Source organism: Tachyglossus aculeatus, chromosome 20 (genome assembly GCF_015852505.1).
Source record: "Tachyglossus aculeatus isolate mTacAcu1 chromosome 20, mTacAcu1.pri, whole genome shotgun sequence".
Lineage (NCBI taxonomy): Eukaryota > Metazoa > Chordata > Mammalia > Monotremata > Tachyglossidae > Tachyglossus > Tachyglossus aculeatus.
This window is the reverse complement of record NC_052085.1, coordinates 24062544-24089390: the sequence shown is the minus strand read 5'-3', so window position 1 is coordinate 24089390 and position 26847 is coordinate 24062544. Positions and strand designations below refer to the sequence as shown.

General features: G+C 39.5%; 1 protein-coding gene across 4 annotated transcripts in view; it reads left to right on the top strand.

Moving 5' to 3' along the window:
* CNTN5 (contactin 5) overlaps window positions 1–26847 on the top strand; it is a 665146-nt gene that overhangs the window by 396749 nt on the left and 241550 nt on the right. The gene's annotated exons all lie outside the window — the stretch shown is intronic.

Genomic DNA, 26847 nt, shown 5'->3' with positions numbered 1-26847 from the left:
GTTTTTCTCTTTATTGTTTACTTACTTCCAGTCAGAATTTCCATTAAATGAACCCCTCAAATAGGTGACATTTTGACAGGGATAATTTGGGGTAATGTCAAACATCATCTTAGCAAAGCTTCCAAGCAAAAAAAGAAAAAAGGTTTCTGGATATCCCAACATAGGGTATGTTAGAAGAATTGCATAATTTCTTTCCAAAATTGAAATTATAGGTGCGGTGGCCATCGGGAAGTGGGCAGGGAATGTGTCTGTTATATTATTTTGTTGTATTCTCCAAAGCGCCTAATACAGTGCCCTGAGCACAGTAAGTGCTCAATGAGTCTGATTGATCGATTGATTTAGTTTCATCCTTATCCAGTGATGAATGGGGGAAAAATCAGCAAAGGAGTACCTGGCATTTTTAAGTGCCATCATTTGCAGGCAAGCTGCTTTTTCATGCAAGAGCCTCAGTTCCTAAATAAATAATTTTTTTGTAATAGTTTCTAAAAACTTAGAAAACTTGGTTTTTCACTTACCTAGGTGTCATAGAAAATTAAATAATTAGGAAGAGATTACTTCACGCTCTGAGACACTTATGTATAATGATTCTGTCATCATTATTTAAGCATTTTTCTATAAAATGTGTACTGGGCCTCTTTTTTTTGGTCATACGGAAGATGACAAATATCTAAATGGCATGGTGAAATTTAATTTCTAACAAGTCAGTTGTATGAGTTTCACTTCTCAAATTACATGTTTTGTAAATTTCAGGAAAATAGTGATGTGCCAGAAGAGAGTAGTAGGATAAAAGTATAGGAAGAAATTTAGGTTCAGACCATGAATTGTAAAGTCACCATCGAGTGAAACCTGGTTCTCTAGGCTGCATTTTTTTAACTAACATACTTGATCCTAAATCTAAGTAGTATTCCTCTCAATACATAAGCAGGTTTCTTCTTCAAATGAAATTGGCTGCTATTGAATTGTTGACTGCATGTCTCCAGGGCTCTCTGTGTTTCTCCCCAATCAATTGTATTTATTGAGTGCTTACTGTGTGCAGAGCACTGTACTAAGCACTTGGGAGAGTATAATGTAGCAATATAACAGACATCCCCTGCCTCGAATGAGCTTACTGTCTAGAGGGGGGAGACAGACGTTAGTAAAAAAATAATAATAAATTACGGTTATATACCTAAGTGCCTTGGAGCTGGGAGGGAGGATGAATAATGGAGCAAGTTAGGGCAACGGAGAAGGGAATGAAAGGAAAAATAGGGGGCTTAGTCAAGGAAGGTCTCAGAGGAGATGTGCCTTCAATAAGGCTTTGAGGTGCGGGAGAGTAATTGTCAGATGTGAAGAGGGAGGATGTTCTAGCCCTGAGACAGTCGGCAAGATAGACAAGATGGAGGTACGGTGAGAAAGTTGGTATTGGAGGAGCAAAGTGTGTAGTCTGGGTTGTAGTAGAGTGGCTAGGTTTTTGTAGTAGAGTGGCTTGGTCAGATAGAAGGGGGCAAAGGTGATTGAGTGCTTCTAAGTCAATGGTGAAGTGTTTCTATTTGATGCAGAGTTGGGTGGGAAACTGCTGGAGGTTCTTGAGTAGGAAAACAGGGACTTGACATTTTTGTAGAAAAATAATCCGGGCAGCAGAGTGAAATATGGACTGGAGTGGGGAGAGACAGGAGGAAGGGAGGTCAGCAAGGAGGCTGACGTAATCAAGGCAAGATAGAATAAGTGCTTGGATTAACACGGTAGCAGTTTGCACGGAGAGGAAAGAATGGATTTTAGCGGTTGTGGAGGTTGAACCTTCAGGATTCAGTGATAGATTAAGGATGTGGGTTGGATGAGAGAGAGGAGTCAAGGATAATGCCAGGGTTATGCACTCATGAAGCAGGAAGAGTGGTGGTGCTGTCTAAAGTGATGGGAAAATCCGGAGGACAGGGTTTGGGTGAGAAGTTATGTTTTTGACATGTTATTTTTGAGGTGACGGAGTGATTCTTGGGTGATATTTCATTGAGACTTCCCCAACCTTTTTTGAAGGTCTTGAGATAATAGCAATAACAACATAAAAATATTGTTCAGCACTTAATACAGTGCTTGGAACAGAGTAAGTGCTGTGGTACAGACAGAATAATCAGATGAGACTCAGCCCCTGTCCTTTGTGACTCACAGTCTAAGGAGGAGGGGGAATAGATATTTAGTCCCCATTTTATGGAAGATGAAATTTAGGCATGAAGCAGTAAAGTGACTTACCCAGGGTCACACAATATGCAAGAGACAGGGCCAGCATTAGAACCCAGGTCCTCTGACTCCTATAACCATTCCCTTTCCACCAGCTCTTGCTGTATCTCAAGGCCTGAATAACCTTTCCCAGCTTGGATTTCTGCCCTCTGTTTTTGTTCTGCAACTCTATTACTGTGCACTTTCCCTTGTTGAATTGCATTCTGCATTTGAAGGTTACATTTTTTTCCACTTCGCCCATCACTCTGAATTCTAATCTTGTCTTTCAAAGTGTTAACAACTTCCTCCCAATTCAGTATGAACCACATATTTTTTTAGAGCATGCTCACGATTCCTTCATGCAGATCATCGATAAAAGATATTGAATGGAACTGCTTCGAGTGCCTGTGGTAAGACTCAATTCTTTCCCGCAGTTTGACACTGAGCCATTGATGATTGCTCTCTAGTTATGCCCCTCAAGTTCCATCTTGTCAGAGAGGGAATCAAGTGAGAAGAAAGGCATCAAAAGCCTTACTAAATTTAAACAAACTTACCTCTATTCTTCCTGCTTTATGTGTGCCAATCTAACATAGAAAGAGGCTAGTAGTAATATGTGATAGCATTTATTAAGCACTTACTGTATAGACCACTGTACTAATTGCTAGCTAACCTACTAAGTTCTGGACCACATTTATTTGCCATGATTTATTCTTCCCATATCACAAAGGCTGCCTTTTCGAGTCTGTGCCCACCTATTTTGTGCATCTTTTAAGCTTTCCCTAAGCAAGTTTCCGTAGGCTTGTTTCATCTTCTGTGAATTTTCAAATACTGAGTGCCCTCCTGGATGATACCTGCCAAATCTCTACAGATCTTAGAATGTGTATTACATAACCTTTCTGGTTTAAATTAAACTAGTCTTTTCAAATGCCCTTTAAGCATCTAATTTCCCTTTTCTTGCTTGGCTTCCCCACTTTTCAATCCAAGTAAGGCTTTTTTTCCTAGGTTTAGCTCTTTTAGGCTTCCTCGGTTTATGTCTTTACAACCATGGTTGATGATGGTGAAGGTGTCAGAGATGGTTATTAGCGTACTAGACGTTGACTACAGACACAGTATCAACAAGGTATCTTGCAGGCATAGATTCAAAGTTTTAAGCTGACTTTTCCATAGCATTTAGTAAGGAAATGTAAGGATAATTTCACACACAGTATTTTTCCTGATGCATACTTAACCTGTAGCATGAATTGCCTTGAAAATAGGTTGAACAAGAATTGTTTCTAAAGTATAAATTTAGTGCACATGAATTCAATAAGGAATGGAAAATGCATAATAGAGCTGACTATCAAAATATGAACTGTACATTTCCCAACCTAGGAAAATAATTCTGACATTCATGTTCTGTAATTTTGTCTTGCCAAAGTGAACCACTTTAGAAAATAAGCAGTCTGATTTTCTCATTTCATTTACATAATTTATTGCTAGAAAAATTATTCAAATTGCACACATGTTGTATAGAGGTAAAATCTCAACTATTGGTTTACTTGGCATGAGAGTAAGTCTTCAGGAATGTTGTTTAATAGTGCTCTGCACACAGTAAGCCCTAAATAAATACCACTGATTGACTGATTTGGGGAATGGAAGTATTTGATCTGGAGATTTCCACAGAAATCCATAGGACTGAATGATTCTAAATCTGAAATTTAACAAGGAATGGCTAGGGAATAAAGGTTCAATTGATTTTTCAGTCATTATTCAGCCCAGTTTAATCATATTGTCCAGAGGCCCAAAATGGAAAAAAAACCTTTCTCTGTGGAAATGCCTGGTCTGGGGCCGTATGGGAAACATCCCCCTCTGAAAGTCAGGCTTTTGTTCGTTAAAGCTCATAAATGTATTACAACTTTCTGACCTCAAAAAATTGCACCACTCTTGTTTAAATCGTCATCCGGAAGTGGGAGGGTTGACCTGGTATCCTCTTGCCGTCTTTGATTCTGGTGACTTAAAGTCTATACTTTGCATAGTCTTAATCTGGAAGAGTAAAGGATTACTTCTCAGGGGATGTGAACAGGATAATAGGATAAAGGGTAAAATTTCCTGACTGTCAAAAATTCAGGGAAATTATGAGAAACGTCCCCCCTTCTAGACTGTGAGACCGTTGTTGGATAGGGACCGTCTCTATCTGTTGCCAACTTGTACTTCCCAAGCGCTTAGTACAATGCTCTGCACACAGTAAGTGCTCAATAAATACGATTGAATGAATGAATGTAGGAGGTGGTTTAAAGTTATAGATTAAAAAGCAAAAGAGGGCATTGCAATTTATACATTTCTCTTTTTAGGAAACTGTGTAATGCTGTCTTCAATAGTGCTATAATGCTATAATTTCCCAGGTGGCTATTTCAAAAACAGCATATTCTGCATCTATGGATGAGAAAAAAGAGATTTCATAATTAGACAAAGTTATGAGGAATATTATTTCACTTTCTGTGTCATGGATCTTTTAGTCCAAAAACCATCATAAGCCTAATAATATTAATGGCATGTCCATTTATCCTTAGCAACTTTAATTCTTATTCACTAATCTAATTTTTAATGGTATTTTCAAGTGCTTACTTTGTGCTAAGTGTGGGTCAAAGAGAAGGCTATCAGATGATTATCTTCACCTTACCTTGTGGATACTAAGAGGAAATTATTTTTAAATACTGGAGAAGGAGGCAGGAGTTTAAAATCAAATGATTAAATGATCTTAAAAGAGCATAAAGAGATCTCCACTACTGCACAACTTCATTTAGCTTCCTGTTAAGAGATATATAATGAAATTTGCTGTAACTGATAAAGATCCTTGCACATTCTTTCCTTCACTGCTTGCAGGCCTTTTTTCCTAAAGTTTTTTTCACAGTACTTTTTCTGGCATAATAAGGCCCAAGCTGTTGTCTGCTGAGATTTCAGGTTTTTGTTTTTTTTTTACAAGGGTTTAATGAAACAGCTGATCCCTTATGGAGTTTTAACCAAGATTCTCTAATCGGGGTTTTCCTTTCAGCAGCCCATGGTCCATTAAACAATCAGTAATGGGCCTACATGCTTAATGATATATAATTGCCACACTACGCTCCACTTCACGTTCTCTTCAGGAAGCCTGTGGATGTAAGATGTACTTTCATCATGTACAGTAGAGTAATGCCAAGCCAGCCACAGTGGGGTTAAAAAAAAAACCCTGCCATAATCTAGATTGGTGTTTAAATTTGAGAGGAAACCATTTTACCTCAACACAGTGGCTCTAATATCCACCTGACCAAGTGCTCATTTCACCCACTGAATTCCCCACCTCCACTCAGATTTTCAAACCACATCTTTCCCCTCAACTGAATTCCTTCCCCCCCCCAAAAAAAAAGCATTGCCCTCAAGGAAGCATTTCACAGGTAGATATATCTCCCTTCATATATATAAATAAAATATATATATATAAGAAAATGTCTGTGTGTGTATATATACACACAGTTTTATATATATATATATATATATATATGCAAACATATATACACACCCATACATTATTTTCAGGGTAAGAGGTTATCATCTGAAAGCCAAAGTGTTTTCTGTCATGTTCTCATTCATTCAATTCAGTCGTATTTATTGAGTGCTTATTGTGTACAGAGCATTGTACTGAATGCTTGGTGTAGTGAATAGAGCACTGTCCTGGGTGTCAGAAGGTCGAGGGTTCTAATCCTGGCTGCACTATTTGCCTGTTGTGTGACACTGGGTGAGTCATTTCACTTGTTTGGGTCACAGTTCCCTCATCTGTAAAATGGGGATTAGGACTGTGAGCCCCACGTGGTGCAACCTGATTACCTTGTATCTACCCCACCACTTAGAACAGTGTGTAGCACATAGTAAGTGCTTAACAAATACCATAATTACTATTATTACAATACAACAATAAACAGACATGTTCCCTGCCCACAGTGAGCTTAGTCTCCCACTCTTCAGTATAATGCTTCACATTCAGTAGGCACTTAAATGCTAACAACTGATTTATTGAAACCCTTTATCTTAACTTAAGTTTATATTGAAAAGAAGCACTTAAACCATGTTCACCAGAGTCCCAGGCCAAGACCTCTTTCAAAGCCTAAAATTTCAAAATCTTTGCTTCAAATCCCTGTCACTGAAGAAAGAATCAAAATGCCCCCATACACCTCTCTTCTAGCTTCCAACTGTGCTTGGCTTGGGTTTCCTCTGCAGACACTGAACGTGAGAAATTAAAACCTATTACACGTTTCTAATTAAGATCTTTGAAATCAGTTCCTCAGTGGACTGCCTCCCTATTCCTGCTTTGTCGTCCCCCCCCGCCCCGTCTCCTCCCCGCACACTCATTTTTGAGGGTTTTCTAAGGACAAGTTAGTTTCACTTCCATCCCTAGGTAGATAACCTTTAGTTTATTCTGCTGACATTAAGAGCTAAATGTGGTCAATAAGGACAAAGCCTTTGATGATCATAATAGATTCCAGAATGCAGACATTTGCTGTTTGAACTCCTGGCAAGAACCAAAGATTTCACTCCCAGCCTAGACTATAGGTGTTCATCCAATAATCCTGCCCAACTTTGGGGTCTTTAAGAAGGCAACATAATCTGCTATTAACCATTTTTTCTTTTAATTTTGGAGATAGTAAAAAGTGATAGCATAAAATGTTTTCTGCATAAAATGAATCATCCCATAAACTTGAAGTAGTTATTTTCTGAACAACTCCCCTGACTATTGATTATAATAAACCTCAACAACTGAAAGGATAATGAGTACATATTAGGAAGAAACACTTTTCAAAAATGAGTTATGAAGTGAAATATTGCTTAAATGGGATCTCACTTCTTGAGGCTATTCACATCTCACTAACAAGGATTTATTTCGAAGTTTTGAGAGACACAACTGACCAAAATAGTACCAAATTGTTCTTCAAGTGTTGAAATGGCAGATGGGCAATGTATTTTTCAAAAGCCTCAATACATAAGCAAATATTTCTTATTCAAACTTTCTTACAAAACCAGGGCAATTCTTGCATAGTTATACCTTAAATGCCACATTTTTCTATTCCATTTTTACCACAGGCGGCTGCTTCAGTTTGCAAAGTTGAGTTTAAAGAATGACAAAATCTGTGTGCAGAGCAATGTACTAAGCGCTTGGGAAGTACAAGTTGGCAATATCACCCCATTTTTATATCGTCCTTTGTGCCCTTCAGAACCACAGACTAGATGGGTTTTTGGTGCGACCTAGTAATAGGGTTATGTTCTTATTGCGCTGACCGCTCACCACTCCCAGTATGGCAAAGCATTCTTAGAAGAAACGAGCATCCATTTGTGGCATCATGTAGTGTTGCAATCTAGCAAGGGAAAATAATTCTAAACTCCAATTTGGTGGGTTGTGAATCATGACCAAGACATAGGGAAATTAGTATGGAGCAGCAAAGCCGTCCTCAACCTTTATCCACCTGGAAAAACAAAGCAGTGTTTTTCTTCTGAATGAAACAGGCTGTTAATTTAATTTGCCATTAAGGCCCTGTGCTATTGTGCTTTCTTGGCCAATCTATTTAACTATGAACAGTTATTTTTAAGCTGTTTCCAAACTCTGCTTTAAGCAGGAAGGCCATATGCTTGGGGAAACTCATTCTTATGGACTTTCCGAAGCAATTTTCTGCCGTGTTTGCTGAATGAGTCCCCATTTGGGGAAGAACCAGGAGAGGAGAATAACTATGATCACTTTGCTCAAGTGGAAATAGTGTGGGCCTGGACCTGAGTTCTAATGCCCCTCTGCCACTTGCTTCCTGTGTAGCCTTGGGCAAGGCATTTCTCTGTGCTTCAGTTTTCTCAACTCTAAAATGGGGATTCAAGACCTGTTTCCCTCCTATTTCGATTGTGAGTCCCATGTGGGATAGGGACAGTGTCTGATTTGACTAGCTGTATCTTCCCCAGTGCTTACATAGCATTTGGCACATAGCAAGTGCTTTATAGATGCGACTATTATTATTATTATTATTTTTACTGGGTGACCTTACTTAACTTACTAACTTCTCTATGCTTTATATGTCATCCTTAAAGTGGGAATAAAATTCCTATTCTCCTTAAACTGTGATCCCGATTTGGGGTAGGGACTGTGTCCAATTTATATTAATGCCTGTCTTCCCCTCTAGACTCTAAGCTCATTTTGGTCTTGGAATATGTCTGTTTCATTGTTATATTGTGCTCTCTCAAGTGCTTAGCACAGTATTTTGCATATACTTATTGCTCAATAAATATGATTGAATGAATGAATATATGAAGTATGGTATCCACCCAGAACTTAATAATAATAGTAATAATAATAATGGTATTTATTAAGTGCTTACTATGTGCAAAGCACTATTCTAAGCACTGGGGAGGTTACAAGATGATCAGGTTGTCCCACAGGGAGTTCACAGTCTTAATCCCCATTTTACAGATGAGGTAATTGAGGCCCAGAGAAGTGAAGTGACTTTCCCAAAGTCACACAGCTGACAAGTGTCGGAGCCATGATACGAACCCATGACCTCTGACTCCAAAGCTCGTGCTTTTTCCACTGAGCCACGCTGCTTCTCTACTAAATTACTTAGTACATTACTTAGTACATTACTTGACACATATTAAGTTCTTACCAAATGTCATAATTATTTTTACTAGGCTTTGAGGTCATTGTGGGCAGAGAATGTGTCTGACAACTCTTTTGTGTCATACTCTTCAAATTGCTTAGTACAAAGCTCTGCATATAGTAAATGCTCAATAAATATCAATGATGGTGATTATTATTGCAAATACCATAAACCTGGGTAAAATTAGGAAGGTAAATAAAAGATATAAAACACATGAGAGACATGCTATTATTTATAAATCCTTGCCTACAATGACAAAAAACAAAGCTTCATCTAATTCCCCAGCTTCTTCCTGCTGTGCTAGATAACAAGTCAACTGGTTCCTTCACTTACTAAACTCTCAAAACCTGTATTTCAGCTATAGGAAAATCCTAACTGTAAGTATTAATACTTCCCAAGAGGCATAGCCAAGGCACTTTAATAACTCACTGGAAGCTTCTGAGATTCTAGTCTAAATTCAGGAAAGTATTAAAATCTTGTACTTCAACAGCTCATTCCCCAAATGAAATTCTTCCAACTTTGATAGTCAAACATATTTGTGCATGTTGATGAGAAAATGGAAACAGTTAAATAGATCATTGCCTGAATATGAGAGAGTATTTTTCTTGTACTCTTCCCTTTATTCCATGGGCAGATTTCATATCAAAAAATGAAAGATTTAATCTCCTATAATGAAAGATTCAAATATTGAAGTGTGCTGTAATTGCCATCAAAGCGGCCACGAAGGTGAAAAAAAATGAATGACTGGAGGAAAAAGTGGCACTTAAAATGAGAAGAGATTAAACATCAAGAGAGTATCCAAAGTGTTCCAATGTTAAAAGTCAAAATAGATGAAGTGAATCAGAGCATTTTCTTGTGGCCCAAATAAGTTAGTACAAGCTTGGACTGGAAAATCTTGAAGTGATAACCTTCTGATATTTTATATACTTATATGCTGTTACTTAGGTTTTCAGTTAAAGAAAGATTCTTTTTCAGCATAAGCAATGGGTACATCGGGACATTTTGAGCTGTTTTGGTTGATACTTTGGCCAAGTTTCACTTTGTCATCTTTGGTATGAATTTCTTTTCTGTCCAACAACATCACACAAGCAGTTCTCCCCTTAAATAGAAATTGGAGAGTGGTTTCATGGTGGGTGGACATGGGGAGTGGGAGAAGAAAGAAGGAGTGTGATCCTGAGATTTTTAAAATATGTGAATAAAAATGGAGATAAAAAGAAAACAAGTGTCAAATGGAGGAAGGGGGGCTGAAAAAGATGGAGCAGAAAATGGGGGAGAACAGGATGGCAAACGAGGATCGATCCCAAGTTAAAGGAGATGAGAAAAGAAAGGATTTTATTAGGTGGTCATCAGAGGAGAAAGATACTGAAGGAAACAGTGAATTGGGGGCATATAAATTGATGAACAATTGAAAAAATGGAGGTAAAAAGTGAACATCCCCTCCTTCCCTTCCAGTAATTCTGTGCTAAAATTTCCCTCAACACACCTGATAGAGGCTCAGAGGCACAGGTAGAAATCTATGTCAGTGGTAATTTATTGAGCACTTACTCTGTTCTGAGACCTGTAGTAACCTCTTGGGAGGGTGTCATAGAGTTATTAGACACAGTTCCTGAGCTTGAGGAGTTTACAATCCAGTACTGCAGATTGTTCTTCAATGCCCAGAGAATTAGGACTTGAAGGTTTGCTTTTTCCTCCCCTAACCAATTCCAAAGGGCCAAAATGTGAGGAAAGGATTACATAGTTATAGTAGTTGAACATGGACATGGTACTTTATTGTAAATAAGAAACAGATAAGACAGGCCGCTGCTCAGAAGTGGTAGCGATTGGAAAATATAAATGAACTTCAGTTCACATACTCTGTTGAGTGGAAATGGACTTTACCTATATAAATAATGTGTTTTTGAACTGAATTGCAGAACTTTGAGAGGTGGTCTCATTTCCTGACCACTATTCCTAGATTTTCTTTCTTCTCCTTTTTGGTAATTACAAAGATCAATCCTTTCAAGTAAGTGATTGATTGCTCTGATTGACCTTGTGTGCCAGAGAGGTTGGGGGAGGAACCCATATAGCCTTTACTCGGCATTTCAGCAAATTTCCTTCATTAAGTGTTTATATTGGCAGACTGAAAATGTATGATTGGGACTCGGAAATTGTCCCCTGATGAATATAGATTGTATTTTTTCATATAAATTACTTAATTAGAGTGACGTTAAAGTAAAGTTGAAGAACTGAAGATGTTCCACTCAAATAATAACAGGATGACCCTAATAAGTAGGTAAATAAGATAAGTGCAAAGATTACTCTTAAAGCCCTGAGTCATAGTGTGACGGGGGCTGCCCATTTCTGTATGGTCATTGATTAATCAATCTGCTAATTCCTTAGTGCTAACTGCATGCTGAGCACTATACCAAGCTCTTGGAGGAGTCCAATTCAATAAAGTTGATAAACGTGATTCCTTCTCACAAATTGAAAGAGCCAGAAGGACCTGGGTTCTATTCCTGGCTCCACTACTTGTCACTACTTGTGTGACCTTGAGCAAGTCACTTCACTTCTCTGGGCCTCAGTTACCTCATCATAATAAAATGGTAAAATAATAATAATAATAATAATAATAATGGCATTTATTAAGCGCTTACTATGTGCATAGCACTGTTCTAAGTGCTGGATGGGGATTAAGACTGTGAGCCCCATGTGGGACCTGGACTGTGTCTAAAATGTTCAGCTTGTATCTTGTATCTATCTCAGCACTTAGAACAGTGCCTGGCACATAGTAAGCACTTTAGAAATACCATTAAAAAAGGGTCATTTCAATCATAACAATCATTATGGTATTTCAGAGAAGCTGCGTGGCTCCGTGGAAAGAGCACGGGCTTGGGATTCAAAGGTCAAGGGTTCGAATCCCGGCTCCTCCACTTGCCTGCTGTTTGACCTTGGGCAAACCACTTAACTTCTCTGTGCCTCAATTACCTCATCTGTAAAATGGGAATGAAGACTGTGAGCCCCACGTGGGACAACCTGATCCCCTTGTAACTTCCCCAGTGCTTAGAGCAGTGCTTCACACATAATAAGTGCTTAACAAATGCCATTATTATTATTCATAAGTGATTACCATGTGCCAAGCATTATACTAAGCCCCAGAGTAGATACAAAATAAGCAAATTGAGCATAATCCTTGCGCCACATAGGATTCCCTGACTAAGGGAGAGGGAAAACAGGTATTTAGTCTTTGTTTTGCAAATAAGGAAACTAAGACACAGAGAAGTGAAGTGACTTGCCCAAGGTCACACAGAAGGCAAATGTTAGAGTTGGGATTAAAATCCGGGTGTCCTTACTACCACAGCTGTGGTCTTTAGAGTAGGTCATGTTGCTTCTTGTTTTAGGCTGAGTTTGGGCACAGTGATGCTAATGCAGAACTATTCCATGGCCTTTTCTATGTAGGAAACAGAGGGGTTTGTAGGAAGAAAGTTTATATTTGAAACACCAGCATAAACTCATGCTGTTTTTGAGTTGCCAATGTTTCCCAGGCATAAAAATGATTTCCTGCTGTTCTCTGGAGCATAAATTCCCTGGATGTGAATTGTTTGTTTTTATTTGTGAGCTGTTCATGTTTTCCATAAAACGAGAGTCTTCCCATGAATAATAGAGGTCCCTTATTAAGGTCGCTAGGCATGAAAGTTATAAAAAAGTTCTTGGGCTGTACCTAGGATGTTAAATGTTGGGGAGTTCTATCACCTTGAGTCCCTGTAAGTCTAAAGATTAGGTATAGTACCCCAGTCCCTGAACTTAATCCATTTTTCTTTTCATAAATCAGGAATATTTTTGTTTACCAGAGGTCCTTTGGAGCTGAACTGTTTAGGTCTTTTTGTGTTTTTTTTTTCTTTTTTTCCCCAGACTCCTAACTTTAGCTGAACATGGTTCCAGGGTGGTAATAATTTGGTTATCATTACAGACAAAAAGGATCAAAGTGCCAAAGTTGGTGAATGAATTGCTAGCACCTCAGCACCTGAGGACTTATCCATCCATAGCATACTTTCATACATCAATTTATGCACACTCAGTTCTCCAGTATTGCTGGGGTTATGTTCTTGCAAAGTCCCGGGCTAAGAAGAAACTCACATTTTAGTACTCACCATGCCCCAGATCCCATGCAGATATGCATGTAGATGAGCTGCTGCTTCCAAAACCATGTTGCATTGTATCCAAACCACTGATGAAACAGACATTCCCTAATTACCTAGCCACGTCTGGACAAAATCTTTGCTGTAAATACGTGTCAATGCAAAAAATGGCTGTATTCCATTTAACCTCGTATTTGTCCACCTATATGTTGTTTCCTTCTCATTCCTTCTAAATGAAAAGAATTTGGGATCTGTCGCCCATTGACTAGTACCTGCCAATGTGGGCAGAGAAGACTTTGGTGGCTCCTTAGGTAACAATTTTCTGGATCCTGATGGCATAGTGTTACAAAATTGACCCAGTAATAATAATAATGGCATTTATTAAGTGCTTACTATGTGCAAAGCACTGTTCTAAGCGCTGGGGAGGTTACAAGGTGATCAGGTTGTCCCACAGGGGGCTCACAGTCAATCCCTGTTTTTACAGATGAGGTAACTGAGGCACAGAGAAGTTAAGTGACTTGCCCAAAGTCGCACAGCTGACAATTGGTGAAGCCGGGATTTGAACCCATGACCACTGACTCCAAAGCCCGTGCTCTTTCCACTGAGCCACATCCCAGACCCAACGTTTGGTAACGCATGAAAAGACCCTTGGTAGGCACATCACATTGTGCTACACCCTGTCCCCTACTCATTGCACTCCATTACCCAGAGGGAACATGGCTATTAGGGACAAGATTGTCAGTCAGTCATATTTATTGAGCGCTTACTGTCCAACCCAATTATCTTGCATTTATTGAGCGCTTGCTGTGTGTAGAACACTTTGCAAGGCACTTGGGAGAGTGCAGTATAACAATAAACAGAGCCATTCCCTGCCCATAATGAGCTTACAGTCAAGGGGGGAGACAGATATTAATATAAATTAACAAATTACAAATATGGACATAAGTGTTGTGGGGCTGGGTTGGGGGATGAACAAAGGGAGCAAGTCAGGGTGACTTGCAAAAGGGAGTGGGAAAGAGGAAAGGAAGGTTTAGGGTAGATTTCTTGGAGAAGACGTGCTTTCAGTAAGGCACATTGATATATGCACACTTTTTTAGAAGCAGCATGGCCTAGTGGTTAGAGCATGGGCCTAGGAATCAGAAGAACCCTGCCCTGCCACTTAATGATGGCATTTATTAAGTGCTTACTATGTGCAAAGCACTGTTCTAAGCGCTGGGGAGGTTACAAGGTGATCAGGTTGTCCCATGGGGGCTCACAGTCTTCATCCTCATTTTACAGATGAGGTCACTGAGGCACAGAGAAGTTAAGTGACTTGTCCAAAGTCACACAGCTGACAATTAGCGGAGCTGTAATTTGAACCCATTACCTCTGACTCCAAAGCCCGTGCTCTTTCCACTGAGCCATGCCTCTTGTCTGCTGTGTGAACTTGGGCAAATCACTTCACTTCTCTGGGCCTCAGTTACCTCATCTGTAAAATGGGAGTTAAGACTGTGAATCCTATGTGGGACAGGAACTGTGTCCACCCCAATTAACTAGTACCTACCCCAGTGCTTAGAGCAGTGCCTGGCACATAGTAAGCACTTAACAAATACCACACTTATTAGTTATTATTTTACATAAATCACTTTCCTTGTAATCAATTCTTTTGCTCAGGTTTATTATCTGAAATTACCCATCATTCCCCCAATACTAAGTACAGTGAATGCTAGGCACACAGCAGGTGCTTAATAAATAATGATGATGTTAGTGGTATCTGTTAAACACTTTGTGGTGAGAACTGTACTAAACACTGGGATAAATTCAAGATAACCATACTGGACCCAGTCATGGGACTTACAGTCTAAGTAGAAGCAAAAACAAGTATTGAATCCCCCCATTTTACAGGTGAACCTGAAGCATAGAGAAGGTAATTGACTTTTCCAAGGCTACGCAGCAGACAAGTGACAGAGGCAAGATTAGAACCCAGGGCAGTAAGTGATTTTACCTAGAAGTGACCCAAACTTAGATTATAAAGAGGGTGAAAAACCTGATGTAAAACCCAGAATCTTTTCTGTTAGGCACAACTCGAAGACATAGTTTGGGAAGGGACTCTGTCTACCAACTCTGATGTACTGTCTTCTCCCAAGTGCTTAGAACAGTGCTCTGCACACAGTAAGCACTCAATAAATACCAATGATTGATTTGGCTGGAAAAAAAAATGATACCGTGTACTTATTGTGAGTGAAGCACTCTGCTTAGTGCTGGGGTAAAAGCCATATTAGTAGATAGGACATAGTACCGGTCCCACAGACAACTCTCAATCTAAATTGGGGACTATGGATACTTGAGAATGATAAATGAAATTAATAATAATAATGATAATAATGATGGTATTAAGCGCTTACTGTGTGCAAAGCACCGTTCTAAGCACTGGGGAGGTTACAGTGTGATCAGGTTGTCCCACAGGGGCTCATAGTCTTCATCCCCATTTTACAGATGAGGTAACTGTAACTGAGGCCCAGAGAAGTTAAGTGACTTGCCCAAAGTCACACAGCTGACAATTGGCGGAGCCGGGATTTGAACCCATGACCTCTGACTCCAAAGCCCATGCTCTTTCCACTGAGCCACGCTGGGCCAATAGTTTGCAAATGAAACAATCCAAACAATGTAAAATGAGTAGCAGAACTGGCAAGGGGTGGGGATTTGGGGGCTTTTCAATAATAATAATAATAATAATAATGATGGCATTCATGCACTTTACTACATGCCAAGCACCGTTCTAAGCGGCTGTGGTAGTTACAGGGTAATCAGGTTGTCCCACCTGGGGCTCACAGCCTTAATGCCCATTTTGCAGATGAGGATACTGAGGCACAGAGAAGTTAAATGACTTTCCCAAGATCACACAGCAGACAAGTGGCAGAGCTGGGATTAGAACCCACGACCTCTGACTCCCAAGGCCGTGCCATTTCCACTAAGCCACGCTGCTTCTCCATCCGCCCTGCTCCAGGTAGCATGCCTGGGTTATAATCTTCACAGTGCCATTGCTACATTCCCTCTCAGCATTCAAACAGACACTCTATGATTTGTGGCTAATTCTATGTTTTGAAAGTTTTGTCACCATTTGGAACTTTGTCTCTTCCCCCACTGGATTCCCAGTGGCTTTGCTCAAAAAACACCATCCCAACATCTCTCTTGTGGCTCCGCTGCCAGTTCTGCTATCCACTACTGCTCTGCTCCAGTTTGTCATGGCTCTGTATGTCTTTTTAGAGGGTGCAGCACATTAGGGATGCCCTGTAAATATTAGACTGCAACAATAATATTCACAAAGTCCTTAGAGAGTCTCTAACATTATGTGTTAGAGAATTCAAAGCAGTATTATTTATCCCGAATTCTGCCTAGGGCATTTTTTTTTTCTTTTTCAACCAAGAAATGAAGAGGTCAATAACTTGCAGAAGGTCACAGAGCAATTCACTGGCAAAATTCAGCAGGGAAATATTTTGATTCAGTAATTTATCTCACTATGCAGAGTTTGGATAGAGGGGAACCTGAACTTGTAAACCTCAAAAACAGTGCAGAACTGTGATCCAGCTTGTAGTTGCCTATTTTGTCTGAGGAAAAATAGCAAAACACTTCTTTATTTGTGATGAATACACCCCTACTCCCTAGCATGTCATGAACTGTAATGGCAAAGGTTGGCTAATAACAGCAGACTGGGATAAAAGAACTCTGGTTTGGCAGCCTGTTAGTTCCCTAGAAGGTTGTTAAACCAAGAGAGAACAAAGTATAGAATCGAATTCATGCAATTTCTTCACTGCTCTCTGTCTTTGAAAAGGCAGAATCTACTTAATAAGTACCAAACCAAATTTATAACAGTGGTGACTGTTCAAAGTATAGGCCAGTAGACCAACTGTGTTCTTTTGAAAGCATTTTACCAGAAGTTTCTGAGGAGTGACTGGGAGAGAAAGAGATTGAATTTTGTCACCAAAAGGACCAAAATAAGTGAGGTGATCTTTTGCCTCTAATAAGATTGCTATAAAGTGGCTCTGTACCTTTAAACAAACACACAGAATGTTTTGTTCACAAGACTTGCTGTTGTGAGACCTTTTAGCATTTACACAGCAGCTTAGGTAAATTTCAGCCTTGTCACCCATTCTCAGGGAATGTACACTTGGCAATTTTGACGACTTTTTAAGAAAGCTTTCATTAATTTCTTCAAAAATAAGACTACTCTCCTAAAGATGAAATGATACAACACGAATCTTAGTATAAAAAAAAACCGATTTAAATGAAGGTCACTTTTGTTTTATTAAAAGTGAATCACGGGTTTCCTTAAACAATAACAACTCAATGTGGGGAAAAAAAGTACATCTGTTCATTCAGAAGTTTAGTAAAGCATTTCAGAAAGCTGCAGTGATTTATCTTCATATCTCCAACAGCCTGGATAATTTTCTATGATATCTTTATAATTAATCCTTGATATTTATTTGTGGCAGACAGCGCTACTATGCAAGCACAGTACCTGTTCACACGGATCTTAGAGTCTATTGTACAGAGCTCACTACCACTCTGTCCTCACCTTCCCACCTTCCCAACTTGTACTTCCCAAGCGCTTAGTACAGTGCTCTGCACACAGTAAGTGCTCAATAAATACAATTGATTGATTGGACTGAGAGAGCAGGTTGGGGATCAGTATCTAGGGAGACCAAATCGCTACTCCTCCTTGTATTCTTCATACAGCACCCCTCATAATTTGACTCATTGCCAAAGTTTTGTTGATCTCCCATCTTTTCAGGCTTTGTCTTTTTATTGTTCTATCCCCTCCCCAAAATACAGTGAAATCCTATTTGGCCCCAAAGGCAATGCACGTAGTCCCATTTCCCTACCTCATTCACCACACCATACGGACAATATAGCTTTGAATAGGTGGTTCAGTGAGACTTCCCCATCATAGATCACTGTCCCATTCTCTGTGACTGTTCCATTGATAAGATTGGGAATAATCAATCTCCCTTTCTGTTCGGTACACTTTTGAACTACCTAATCATGCACACCAATCATAATGTAGTGCAAATATCAATTTCTAAACCCAGGGCCAGGGCACACCTTCATGATTATATGTCTTATGTTTCCCCATTCCATCCCCCAGTTTGTGGAATGTTATCCTGAAAAGGCCAACTCCAAGTGGCCAGTTTGAAGAGCCAGGAAGTCCGATTTCATTTTCTCAGGGCCTCATCAATTCCATGGTTTATGAATGTTTTTGTCCTCTTATTCTATCGCTGGGATCTCTTGAATATTTCGGGCCTGAAGATCTTCCGGGAGCTATGTAAGAAAGTACTCAGTGCTTCTGGCAGTCAGCCAGATTGCAAAAGTGCCTCTGTATTATGGGAATAGAGAGGATGAGTTTAAAACAGCAGCACCATTTATATTAATACTGTCTCTTTTATACTGACACAATTAATAACAACTGTGGTTGCCTTAGATTAGATGTTTTTATTGTAGTCAGAATTTTGACTGTTAATTGTTTAAAGGCAAATGTGTCATCAATTATTTTGAGGGCAAAAATTAATATATCCTCTGTCAGGTAACAGTGGTTTAGTTATGAAAATTGCCAACACCCTCTCTAGCTGTTATAAAATAGTGCTTTTATGAAGCAGGCATAAAGGATTTCTGATTATTTCTCAGCTTCTTTGGTAGACCTAGCACTAGGAAATTTTCAGATTAATTTTTTACAACTTTGTTCATATCCTCCGGTATTCCTTCCTTTCATCACCAGTTTCTTCTATCTACCCATCTCCTGCTCTTCCCATCTTTTCAGTAGCCCTTATTTGGATCTGCTGTTGCATAGGTAGTCCCCACATTTTGACGGGACACAAGATTTCTAACCCAACTTTTGACAACACAGAGAAAATTCATGGTGTGACCAGGTGAATATTTGTCACATCTCTGTCAGTTAACCAGAAGTATGTAGTGAGCAGTTCCTGTGGGCAGGGCACTGTATTAAGCTCTTGGAAAAGTGTACTTCAACAGAGTTTGGTAGACACATTCCCTGTCCGCAGTGAGCTGAAGTCTAGAGGAGACTAGGGGAAATATTGATGTATGTCTAATTGCCCTTCATATTGCAAGATGACAGCACTCGTGCTGAAATTTACCCATGGGTGTAGTCGCCACCGAAAAGACCAGTGTGAGATCAATAGTTCCTACTGTAGCGTGCACACACTATGACTGAGTTCCGATTCTGTTCATTGACTGCAGAGAAGTATAAAGTAAGATTGCGGCTCCCAAGAATTGTGCAAGGTAGTGTGGGAAGACAAGCATAAAGAAGTTGCATGCATTGTTCCTGAGGAGACTGTAGTTGGTGTTCATGTATTACTGAGTAAGGATCTTCTGATACATGGAAAACAATGCCTTCTGCCTGCATGCTACATAAACTGCTTTTTTGAGCTGTTTCACCTCATAATTTGCGTAAACATCATTGCATATAGTACTTAGCATCAAATAAAATGTACTCTAAGGAATTACCAAAATAAAGATATGGGAATTAGATATTTTTTTAATGGAATTTGTTAAGCACTTATGTGCCAGGCACTATATTAAGTGCTGGGATAGATACGAGGTAATCAGGTTGGACATAGTAAGGTTTTCCTGGTAGAACAAGTCAGATTATCATAGAGGCAAGTGAAGGGGCCCCCTCATACTCCATAATAGACAAGAGGGCCCCAAGGGTGAAGTCCTTGGGGAAATTTCCCTACTCTCTCCCACACTTCCATGAACGAAGAATAGTGGTAACTCTAGACAAACCTGCATAGCATGGGCACTTAAAAAGTCAAACTACTTGTCTTCTTTTTGATCTCTATACCACCCCTCTCTAGCGTGAGCTCTGAACAGAGTCCTAGGAAACATTGGTTCCTGGATTTCAGCCAGAAAAGGGGCTGTTTAAGGAGCAGAAGCTGGCAAAAGGTGGCACTCTTTAAACGCCTCTTTCCTCCAAGGCCAAAAAATGCCATCTCATTAGGGCATCCATGCAGTTTATTTGGACCCTGTTTCTAGGTTTGAGAGGATCTTTATCATCATCTTTCTTTTTATGACAGGCCATTTACTCAATTTGTATGGCTTCCCTGATTACTCTGCATCTGAGCAAGTTCATTACAGCAATTGTTAATATGCTTTTGACGTCAATCTTGGGTACCAGTGCTGAGGCTGATGTTTTTGTTTCTTTTTCAGCAGTTTTTCAGTCTTCTGTGGGTTTGGATATTGTTAGTTTCTTCTTTTTATTTGCAGAAAACTACTCATATCAACAGATAGCAAATACAGTATGCTCCCACATAGTGATTCACTGCTAGATTACAAATGTGCTACATTACAAATGTTCTAGAGTACAAAGACTGTTCAGTAATAAGTCAGTTATAAAGACTTAGAATCTTCCTATGAAATATTTTAGATCCATAGACTCAATAAAACTCTAAAGATGAATCTTGGCTCAACTTAAAATGAACCTAGTGAAGTTGAGGCCAATTAACATTATACTTTCCTAATCTAAGTGCTGGGATAGATAGGATAAAGCTTCTGTCTCATATTGGGATCATATTTAATCTGTCACCAAATTCTACTGGGTCAACCTTCACAACATTACAAAAATCCACCCCTTCCTCTCCATCCAAACCGGTATCACATTAATCCAAGCACATATCCGATCCCTTTTTGGTAACTGCATCAACCTTCTTGCTTACCTCCTTGCCTCTTGTCTCTCCCCAATCCAGTCCATACTTTGCTCAGCTGCATGGATCATTTTCCTATAAAAACATTCAGTCCATTTATCTCCACTCTTCAAGAAGCTCCACTGGTTGCCCATCCACATCTGACTCTAACAGAAACCCCTTAACTTAGGCTTAAAGCATTCAATCACCTTGCACCTTTTTACCATACCTCCCTGATTTTCCACTACAACCCAGCCCTCCCGTTTTGCTTTTCTAGTGCCAGCCTACTCTCTGTATCTTGATCTCATCTGTCTTGCCACCAACCTCTCACCCACATCCTGCCTCCGACCTGGAACACTTTTTATCTTTGTAGCCGACAGACATTCACTATCCCCACCTTCAAAGTCTTTATAAAAGCACCTCTTTTCCAAGAGCCCTTCCTCGATTAAGCTCTCATTTTCTCTTCTCCTTTTTTCTTCCCGCATCACTCTTGCACTTGGATTTCCACCCGTTATTCATCCCTTCCTCAGCTCCACCCCTTCCTCAGTTAATTTATTTGTATTAATGTCTGTATCCATCTCTTGATTTTGAGTGCATTGTGGGCAGTGAATGCATCTTCTGTTACATTGTTACTCTTCCAAGCACTTAGTGCAGTGCTCTACACACAGTAAGCACTCAGTAAATATGATTGAGGCAGAATGCAGCACAAATTTGAAAAAATAACTACATATAGCAAAACATTTTTCATATATTTTGATGTGGAAAAAAAAAGCACGTACTGCAATCCTTTCACAATGTATTCAAGGTAGGGTATTATTGTGCTGTTGTATTTGGTGTTTGTAACACCAAAACCTACATCTCAAGCAGACACAAACACAGTAGTATACATTTATCTGTCCATTTTTATCTATGCACCTGATTGTGGCTGAAGAGGTTGATGTGGATTGACATTCCCTACCGCATGAAGCTCAGACTGTAGAGGTGGCAACAGGCATTTAAATAAATTATGGATATGTACATAAGCGTTGTGGGGCTGAAGGTGGGCTGAATATCAAGTGCTAAAGGTGCATAGAGGTAATGCAGAAAGTGGAGTTGGGAAAAACAGGGCTTAATTGGGAAAGTCCTCTTGGAGGAGATGTGAGGCTTCGAAGTTGGGAGAGTGGTAATCTGTTGTACCTGAAGTGGGAGGGAGTTCCAGGCCAGAGAGAGGGTGTGATCAAGGGGTCAGTGGTGAGATAGAAAAGACTGAGGTACAGTGAGTAGGTTGGCATTAGAATTTAGTGATGTAAAAAAAACAAAATCAAGAAAGCCAGCATATCCTCTGGTAGACTGAAAAAGTGCAGCCCTACTGGAGCATCAAGTTGCAAAAGAAACTGATGTCCTTAGGGGCAACTGTAGTGTCCAATATGGAATAACGTAACTTATTTATCAGAGCATATGTGAGGCCATTGCCGTGGCCAAGGAAGTAGATTGTTTTCTCTAAGTGGCAGTTTTCGTTTATAATTTTTATTACTCTTTAGTTATGGAAAACCTTGTGGGATGATAGAAAAAATAAGCAGTAGACAATTCTTTAGAATGAGTGCGTGGTTGATTAAATATCGACTCATCAGACCTAGCAGTAGTCTTGATGTCATTTCTGCAATTAAAGATACCATCTAGTCTGGCTGCATGCATATGGAGGCATATTTTGAGTAATGTTTCATCTTCCCCAGACTAAATACTATATATACTAAAATTTTAAGTATGTTTCATTTTTGGTGGAAGAAAAGATGTTGTGTCTTCACACTTAGAATATGAATCTGGAGGTATCTTAAAGGATCTCAAATTCAATACTTTCTTTTTTGGTTGTGTGTAAGTAAGGCCTGATATTTTTAGTCCTACCATTATCTCTTCATTTTGTGATAATGAGAAATGCTGTCTGAAGGAATTTTCATTTTAGCGACAAACCTGATTGATTTTGAGCTCCTCTTCCCATGTGTTTCCTGTCCACAAAGTGGAAGCACTCTACAAAAAAGAAAAAGAAAAAAGATGCAGTGGTTCATGACAGGAGAATACTTTTTTAAATTGCTGATCTATTTTGATTCCTTTGTCACCCCAAAGCTGTCCACATAAAATGTAGTCAATTGCTCAAAAAAGGATCTCTTATTTTCAGTTTCTCCTTAGTTTTTGAAATATTTTGTGCTATACATAAAATGCCTAATCTTGTCAACTGCATGTTTTTTTCATTTTTCTCTCTTAACCTCTCTTAACCTCTAAGCTCTAATGCCAAGATGTGCTTTTCAATTTTATAGATTATAATACATTTATGATCATTAGAATTTACAAATGCAAACTAGGACAGTGTTGCTACTAACATTAACATTATCAACATTTTGGATTTTTTTTTCCATAAGAACAATATTAACAGTACATCTTGTATGTGCTTCAGAGCTTCTGCGTGGAATTTGGGAGTTTATATGAATATGCGGCACTGCCCTCTCCTGGATAGAAGCACCAGTGATACGAGTGATTAATGTCGATTTGAAATTCCATTTTAAGAAAATTTTGAGATCTAGGACAGAAAAAAATGCCTTCAGGAATCCTGGTAACTTTATGTATTTTCAGGATTTAAAAGATATCAGAAAATCAGAGCTTGATCGGAGGCGTTAGAACATTGGCAGCTTGTTTCCAGGGAACGGTGTCTGTGAAACTCTGACCGTCCTGATCATTAAGGTTCACACTTTTAAATCGTTATTACTGTAGCATCAGGGCACTTTTTTCCAGGTAATTGCAGTCTAATGTGAAAATACGCAGGAAAATGTTATTTTTCTTTACTTGCTTTACTAATCCGTCTTGTACTGGAGTGTTTCTTTTTTCTGACTGGCTGCTGAGTTCTAACTCAGAGGTGGTTGAATTTGGGTGATGGGGGTGAAATGACCTCTCACCTTTTATATCTCTTCTTTAAGGCAGATGGTTTGCATCCTGCTCTCCATAGTGTGTGAGATTCTTTTTTGGCACGTTCACATTTAGGGAGGGGAAGGTTGACAAGAAGACAGGGGCATGTTTGGAAATTCACTACATCCTTTAAATATCACCATTTACACATCCACTTTGGAACTTGGAATGTTTGCCCAATGCAAGAATGCCTCAGGGTCCAATCCAAAGCTACAGTGATCCTGTTTGACTTTTTAAGTCGTCACCTTTTTCCTGTTAGTAGATCTGTAAACATGAATGGAGCACCTCTTAAATAATTAAGCCAGGTAGGAACAAATATGTTTGGCTAGGTACACTGAGGTCAACCAGAAGTTTCACTACAAATGTAAAGGACATTAGTCTGCGCAATGTCATTATTGATACTACTTCTTTTAAATCATTTGAGGACCAAACAGGGAATTCTCAAGAAAAAAGAAATACCTAATGCTTTATTAAACTTTCTCTCTTATTTGTACAACACAACAAAAAATGGTATTTATTGAGTAATTACTGTATGGAGAGCACTGTGTTAAACTCTTGGGAGAGTAATAATAATAATAATAATGATGATGATGGTATTTAAGTGCTTAATATATGCCAAGCACTGTTCTGAGTGCTGGGGTAGATACGGGGTAATTAGGTTGTCCCTCATGGGGCTCACAGTCTTAATCCCCATTTTACAGATGAGGGAACTGAAGCACAGAGAAGTGAAGTGACTTGCCCAAAGTCACACAGCTGACAAGAGGCGGAGTTGGGATTAGAACCCATGACCTCTGACTCCCTAGCCCGTGCTCTTTCCACTAAGCCACACTGCTTCCCTCTAGCAGTTTTTAGTCTAGTGACAAGCTTATCATTTAAGCAATGTATGGTGTTTATTGAGAGCATACTATGTGCAGAGCACTGTACTAAGCGCTGGCAAGAGTACAATACAACAGAATTAGCAGACAAGTTCCCTTCACATAAGAGTTTACAATCTAGAGGGGGACTGTAATGATAATTATGGTGTTTAAGCACTTTCATTTATTCATTCATATTTATTGAGTGCTTACTGTGTGCAGAGCACTGTACTAAGCACTTGGGAGAGTACATTACAACAATAAACTGTCACAGTCCCTGCCCATAGCAAGCTTACAGTCTATGTGGGGGATACAGACAACAATATAAATAAATAAAACAAAATAACGAGTATGTGCTTAAGTTCTGTGGGGCTGGGAGGGGGAAGATCAAAGGGAACAAGTCAGGGCGATATAGAAAGGAGTGGGAGATGAGAAAAAGTGGGGTTTAGTCTGAGAAGGCCTCTTGGAGGAGTTGTGCCTTCACTAAGTCTTTGAAGGGGGGAAGAGTAATTGTCTGTCGGATTTGAGGAGGGAGGGCGTTCCAGGCTAGGGGCTTGACATGGGCCAGGGGTCGGCAGAGAGACAGGGGAGATCGAGGCACAGTGAGAAGGTTAATAATAATAATATGCAGTGAAGGCACAGTGAGGTTAGTACTAGAGGAGTGAAGTGTGAGGGCTGGGCTGCAGAAGGATAGAAGCTAGGTGAGGTAAGAGGGGGAAAGGTGGTGGACTGCTTTAAAGCCAGTGGTGAGGAGTTTTTGTTTGGTGCAGAGGTGGAATTGTCAGCTGTGTGACTTTGGGCAAGTCACTTAACTTCTCTGGGCCTCAGTTACCTCATCTGTAAAATGGGGATGAAGACTGTGAGCCCCCCGTGGGACAACCTGATCACCTTGTAACCTCCCCAGCGCTTAGAACAGTGCTTTGCACATAGTAAGCACTTAATAAATGCCATCATCATCATCACAAAGATTTTTGAGGAGTGGGATGATAAATCGTGAATGTTTTTGTAGAAAAATGATCTGGATAGCAGAGTGAAATTTGGAGTGAAGTGGGGAGAGACAGGAGGCTGATGCTGTAAACCAGGCGGGATAGGATGAGTGATCATAGTAACAGTTTGGATGGAGAGGAAAGGGTGGATTTTAATGATGTTGTGTAGGCGGAACCGATAGGATTTAGTGATCGACTGAATATGTACTAGTGCTAAGCCCTGTACTGAACACTAGTGAAGTGAGAGCTCTAAATGTTCCTCCCTATAAGGATGGTTGACCTCAAGAGAAACAGGGTTGAGTTTTAAAAGTGTTAAGTATTTGAACTAGGGAGCAGTGTATCAATTTGAAAGTCACTTATCTTCCCTGTGCCTCAGTTACCTCATCAGTAAAATTGGGGTTATGATTAATAATAATATTAATAATAATGGTATTTATTAAGGGCTTACTATGCGCCAGGCACTTAAGACTGTGAGCCCCATGTGGGACAGGAACTGTGTCCAACCTGATTACCTTGTATCTATCCCAGCGCTTAATATAGTGCCTGGCACATAAGTGCTTAACAAATTCCATTAAAAAAAAATCTAATTCCCACATCTTTATTTTGGTAACTCCTTAGAGTACATTTTATTTGATGCTAAGTACTATATGCAATCATGTTTACACAAATTATGAGGTGAGACAGCTCAAAAAAGCAGTTTATGTAGCATGCAGGTAGAAGGCATTGTTTTGCATGTATCCTATCAAGAAAATTGTACTCCAGGAAACACTGGGAATTTAGATACCTTGAGGTTTAAAGTCAAATGTAACAGGCAAAGCTTACAAAATGTCACTGTTTCAACAAGACCTTTCTCTTTCTAAAGATGAGGGGTTTTTTTAAAGGAGAAGAAGGTATTAGGCTTAGTAGCCGGGCTTCAGAATGTGAAATCAGTTAATCAGTGGTATTTATTGAACACTAACTTTGTGCAGAGCACTTGGGAGAGTTCAATAAAACAGAATTAGCAGGCACACTCCCTTGCCAACTTGTTTTCAGCCAGAAAGAAAAGTGAAGATTTTACCAAACAATTGAATCAGACTATTTAGTTCATGCCAAAAGCTGTCACCCAGATTTCCTGGGGTTGTCTTATTTTTCAAGGTAAATGACATCGGAGTATGAGAATCACTTATAATGTTTGTGAGGAAGTGAAATATTGATTATAAGCTTTTAGATGAAAAGGAAGGCAAGCCAGAAGATAAACACGCGATTTTCTCTTCTCCCAAAGGAAATCAGAAAAGATTAAATTGGGCACAGAAGCTGTGAGTTATAAGTACCTTGGGACTGTCCCAACTGAATGTGAAATGCCCCTACTGTTTTTGAGTCTTTTGCCTAAAAGGGCCAAAGCAGTGCCCCATTGTGATTAGAAAAAAATATGCCTCTGGGATAAGTGGAAGTCATCCCAACTTGCACACTGT